Consider the following 6,526-nt stretch of genomic DNA (forward strand, 5'->3'; position numbering starts at 1 on the left):
ATATATATATATATATATATATATATATATAAATATATAGGTTATGAGTGATAGTGGTGTCAATTAGACCCAGAGGTTTCAGGTAATGCTGAGTAAGTGTTGTGGATAGACCACAGTTAAGCTCCAGGTTCGGTGATTATGCAAAAAAGGGGTCCAACGTAGGTCATATATCAGCGAGTGAATATAGGATATACTTTTCGTAATGAGATAAAAAAAACCAAGGCTGTGTAAAATCCTGGAAACAGCTGTAAGACATTCGATTTATAAATGTTCTGTATTATACACAGCCTTGGTTTTTTATCTCATTACGAAAAGTATATCCTATGTATATGATGATATGTATATGCATATCTATGTAAATATGTATGTATATGTAAATGTATGCATATGTGTGTATTTGTATGTAGATGCTCGTGTGTGTGTATGTATATGTGTGTGACCAAGTTTAGGTACTTTGCTGAGTTCATGAAAATGGTTTTTGATTGAAATGAAACTTAAACTGTATTCATTCCTTTAGTGTATCTCTGCAGAATTTCTATCAAATTTAGAGCCAGCACCAAAAGTTATGACATTTCATATATGAATATATCTGTGTAAACAATACAATCAAAGATAGAAAAATAGATAATTGGTGTATATGCATATTTCAGGAGTTATTGCTGTTTCATCAGAACCACATCCAATCCATTGACTATCTACAAATACATTGCTTAAATAGCCACTAAGTTTCGTGGAATAACAGAATTGGATAGACCCAATTAAAATATTAGAGTCATCACCCATTATCCAAATACCAATTGAATAACTGTGAATAAGTAACTGAGAATCAAAGTAGGTTAAAAGCAACTATCTACTAATACAGTGTTAAAGACTCATTTTCCCATGCCATCACTAACGTACATACATACATACATACACAAATACACCCCCCCTCCCCACACATATATAATATGTATTTTTGTATACACATACACACACGTACTTATACATATGAGAAGCTTACATTTAAAACTGGTATAAGTGCATATTTGGTCAATTTCACGCTAACCATTAAAACACAATCTACTAGCTGCTAGCTTCACGCATATGAAATTTTTTTCAGTCAAACTGAGATAGATGCCATATAGACAGTAGGCAAATCTTTGTCTTCCAATCAAAATCAGATATGTTCAAGTTCTTGCTTTAAACAATTACTCAAAAGTCATTCTGATGCATATATCTGGTTTTGAAAGTAAGCTCTTCAATTATGTATTCACATATAATACATACCTACCTACATATGATGGAATCTCCTCTCAATTTTGATGTCTGAAGGTCAAAACAACTGTTTTGAGTTTGTTTTCTTTTATTATTTCTTCTGATATCTATGTGACTTTGATCTAATGAGACTTTAATCCTGCCAATGATTAAAAGAAATCCACAGACTGGATATGAGAGATGATAGTTTACAAAGTGGCTGGCATGTTAGGTCAAAACGTTTTCTCTACTCTCTATCCTTTAAGACAATCCAGATATCTTAATCCATAGATTTTTTCTATGGATTTATATCGTTAACCTCCTATCATTATTATTCAATACAATCTTTTAAAATGATTCTGATTATTGTTATATGTTTCATGTGTTTATTAACTATGAATCTTTTTACATTATATATTTGTGGTTCAAAATTGTCCTTCATTGAAACACTATTTCTCAGTGTTGAATATGTTTAGGGTTTAGTTGGCTTATGGCGGTTTTGTTTATATTCCATACATTGATACTTTGGGATTATCCTAAACTTTCAGATTAGCATTGAGCTTGAACTTGTACCTTATCCATGGTCTTTCTTTGTTTCTCGTTCCATCATGGTGCTGGCTACACATAAGCACTCCTAGAATTCTGTTGTCACTCATTCTGATGACATGACTAATTCATCTTAATAGGGATTGCAAAAGAAACGATTCAATACCACCAATTTTACACTTAGATATTAGGTCGATATTTGAAATTCTGTTATTCAGACTGTAGTAACAAATGGTACAAAGACATCCCTTAAGAAAGACATCAAGTTTGTTAAGTTGAGATATTATTGGAAGAGAATGCAAGCTTCTGATCTACATGGATGAGTAAATACGATTACAGCTCTTGGTCAGTCTTGAGTGCTATTCATACGTAACCTATATATATGTGTGTGTGTGTGTGTGTGTGTGTGTGTGTGTGTGTGTGTGCATGTGCAAAAACGTTTGCACACTGGGCGAAATGCTTAGCAGTATTTTGTCTGCCGTTACGTTCTGAGTTCAAATTACACCAAGGTCGACTTAGGGGTTCATAAATTAAGTACAAGTTACGCCCTGGGGTCGATGTAATCGACTTAATGCCTTTGTCTGTCCTTCTTTGTCCCCCCTATGTTTAGCACCTTGTGGGCAATAAAATAAGATAGATAGACAAGTAGGTATGTAGGTGGTAGCTAGATGGATAGATAGATAACAATCATACATACATGCACACATATAAGCATATGCACACAGACACACACACACACACACACACACACACACACACACACACATGCATGTACACACAAACACATATTCACTGAATTGTTTTTGTATTAGTGCATGGGGGAGAATGCTCAATGGTATATATTTCAACCTTCCGAGTTCAAATCTCACCAAAGTCTGTTTTGCCATTCATTCTTTCAGGGTCAACAAAGAAGTATTTATCCAGGGTGATGTATCAACACATTTTTCACGGGTTGGATGAGATATTTTAGAGTATTTGTTATGGATTCTCACAGCATAGCAGAAGTGTCTGCAATGACAAGAGTACAGAGTTGCATCGTTTAGCCACTTTTTCTTTGAATAAACATCAGTCATGAAGAGAGGAAAGACTAGCATGTATGCACAACTATTAGTCTTTCTAGAAAGAACTGTCCAGACCTGTGCATACAAGTGCAGGTGCATGCCCAATCAACTCTGGATATGCAAGAACATATAAGTATAATGGACATATTGCACTAATGTTTCACTCGTGCTTCTTGTCTATACATTTCGAAAGAGTATTTATGTTGTTAATGCTGTTGACATTGTTGGATGGAGTGGTACTGCCCAGGGGTTGAAACAGTAACGACATCTGAGAATCAGCTGATGATGGATGTATATGTTTGATGTGCTTGTTGAGTAGTGAGTCTTTTTATAGCTTGTGTTTTTGTGGTTCTAAATTGTCCTTCATTGAAATGCTAATTCTCATAGGGTTGTACTTGTTCAGGGGTTCTTTGGCTTATGGTGTTTTGTTGTGAAATCGGAATGGCACCTGTGCCCAGTGTCGCCTTTCTGGCACTTGTGCCCATGACATGTGTAAGGATTTTCGAGCGAGATCGTTGCCAGTGCCCCTGGACTGGCTCTTGTGCGGGTGGCACATAAAATACACCATTTTGAACGTGGCCGTTGCCAGTACCGCCTGACTGGCCTTTGTGCCGGTGGCACATAAAAAGCACCCACTACACTCTCTGAGTGGTTGGCGTTAGGAAGGGCATCCAGCTGTAGAAACTCTGCCAAATCAGATTGGAGCCTGGTGTAGCCATCTGGTTTCACCAGTCCTCAGTCAAATCGTCCAACCCATGCTAGCATGGAAAGCGAACGTTAAACGATGATGATGATGATGATATTGTGGGATTGTCCTAAAGTCATTCGTGTGGATTCTAATTCTGGTATGGGTAATACTTGCTTAAGTGTTTCTAGTTTATATATATATTCTGTTGCATATATGTGTATTGGTACCAACGAAGATATGAAATACATAGATATGCATGAGATAAGCACAGATGCATCTCCCTATAATAGAATCACACACATATATGGGTATGTATGTATGTATGTATATTTATCTAACTATACATATATAAAGAGTGAAAAAATAAAAGAATAAAGATACACACTTGCAGATGATACGCACGCCTACACACACAAATATGCACCCAAACAATACACTTCTCCTGCTTGTTGTCTTTTTGAAAACTCAAAATAATTTAAATATAAGACTGAAGGCTAAAATTATAATATTTCTGAATGCTACTCTAAAGTTTCTCTTTTTAACTCCTTCTTACCATCTCTCTCTCTCTCTCTCTCTCTCATACATATGCACACACACATATACATATATACATATTCACACATGCAATATGCCTCATTTATCATTGAAGTCGTATTTAATTTTTATTAAAACTATTGATGTGATTTGTTTACTTGGAGTATTTAATTGGATGAGATTGAATTTTAGAGATGAGTTTTTTTTTGTCTTTTTTTTTATAATCAATTTACATTTTTATATCAGCAATAATTATCTTTGTTTATTAAAGATTTCAATTTTAAGAAAAATATAAGAAATATTTTTTTATTCTTTTTAAACAAAGACTTCTTCCTACACCATATTCTTCAATATTTTATGTACATCAAAGGAAGTGTGCAATCTAGAAAAGGGTTTATAGATAAATTGATATACAGGGTGTCCACAAATTCTGGGTACATGGGGATTAACACATACTTTAAGACATTATTATTTCTCATATTTAATTGTTTATGTTATGATTTTATTTACTCCATGTACCCACAAGGGAATTAACACATACTTTAAGAACTTATTATTTCTTATATTTAATTGTTTATGTTATGATTTTATTTACTCCATGTACCCGGACCTTGTGGACACCCTGTATATATTATATAACTTGGTATAAGATGAGACAAAAATTTATAATTTACATCAACATAATAAATACATACAACGTAAAATTGCATCAAGACAAGGAACATACCAATATATTATTTTGAATAGAAATAAGAGTTATATGAGGTAGAAATATACGTGAAAAGGATAAATAAATAAAGAGTGATATATCGATTAAAAATCATATTAAATTTAAGGTTAACAAACATTGAATTAAGGAATAAAAGATGCATCGGGAGTGGATTTGGTAGACAAAAACTGAAAGAAGCCCATCGTATATATATATATATATATATGTGTGTGTGTGTGTGTGTCTTTGTGTCTTTGTTTGTCCTCCTGCCATTGCTTGACAACTGATGTTGGTTTGTTTATGTCCCTGCAACTTAGTGGTTTGGCAAATGCGACTGACAGAATAAGTACCAGGCTTATGAAGTATAAGTGCTAGGGTTGATTTCTTCAGCTAAATGGTGGTGCTCCAGCAAGGCCGCAGTCAAACAACTGAAACAAAGAAAAAAGAAAAAAGAAAAAATTGGCAGCAAGCTGGCAGAAACGTTAGCACGCCGGGCGAAATGCTTAGCGGTATTTTGTCTGCTGCTATGTTCTGAGTTCAAATTCTGCCGAGGTCGATTTTGCCTTTCATCCTTTTAGGGTTGATTAAATAAGTACCAGTTACTTACTAGGGTCGATATAAACGTTCAAATTCTACTAAGGTCGACTTTGCCTTTCCCCCATTCAGGGTCAATAAATTAAGTACTAGTTGGAAATTAGTGTCAATCTAATCGACTGATTCCCTCCCCAAACAATTTTGGGCCTTGTGCCTAGAGAAAAAAGATTATTTTCCTCCCTACAAATGTCTGCCACTGGTTTTTCATGCACTGACAAACCTCTACCTGTTGCATTGGGTGTCCCATTCACCCCCACCAGTCAAAGACTTTCAATGATTTCAGGAGAACCAATAAATACTCCAAGAATTTTCAAAATGACTAGAAATTGCCTACAAGCAAGTCTGTATGAGAAACAATTCATTAGTTTAAGGACGTCATTAACCCACTAAGTTATAATTGTTGACATAAAAACATAGAAAGTTAAATAAACATTGAAAATTACAATAACAGATTCTCCAGACAAGTAGAAAGAAGACTGAGAAGATGAAGGAGAGGAGGGAGAAGGAGGAGTAGAAAGTTGTGGTGGTGGTGGTGGCAGTAGTGGAAAAGGAAAGAAGGGAGTATAGGAGAGGAAACAGGAGGAGGAGGAGATGAGAGAAATGAAAAGACAAAAGCATAACAAAAAACAGATGCCAGTAACCGATTTTTCTGTTTTAATTATTGGAACCCAGAATAGATTTTAAATATGCTGTCTTTGTTGTTACCACATTTTTTTGTTTAAACATTAGAGCCTATCGAATTATATAAATGCTATGGTTATTATATAACTCTAGCTTCGAAAGAAATACAATTTGGAATGGCTAAAGTAGTAGACTTTCTTGGTATTTGAATGTGATAACATTTTGGCATTGTGTTTCAGTTTTTGCCAATACATTCATATATATATATATATATATATATATATATGCTGAGACCCCCTTTGTTCATGACTGACCATGGGATTACTCCTAGAAAATTATCCTCCCAGGCACAAGTCCGGCAAGGTTGTTTATAGAAGGTTAGCAGTCACCCATGCATACCGGCCACTCCTCTCCATACCACCAGTGTTATCCAAAGAAAGGCAAAGGGCAATACAGCTTGGCATCTGTGACGTCGCAGTTCATTTCTACTGCTGAGTGAACTGGAGCAACATGAAATAAAGTGTCTTGCTCAAGAAC

The 6,526-nt window shown here is 35.0% G+C and overlaps 1 long non-coding RNA gene across 1 annotated transcript in view; it reads left to right on the forward strand.

Annotated features, from left to right (window-relative positions):
* LOC128247690 (uncharacterized) overlaps positions 1-6,526 on the forward strand; it is a 237,880-nt gene that overhangs the window by 204,574 nt on the left and 26,780 nt on the right. The window lies entirely within an intron of this gene.

The sequence above is a fragment of the Octopus bimaculoides genome, chromosome 4 (genome assembly GCF_001194135.2).
Source record: "Octopus bimaculoides isolate UCB-OBI-ISO-001 chromosome 4, ASM119413v2, whole genome shotgun sequence".
In the NCBI taxonomy this organism is placed as follows: Eukaryota; Metazoa; Mollusca; class Cephalopoda; order Octopoda; family Octopodidae; genus Octopus; species Octopus bimaculoides.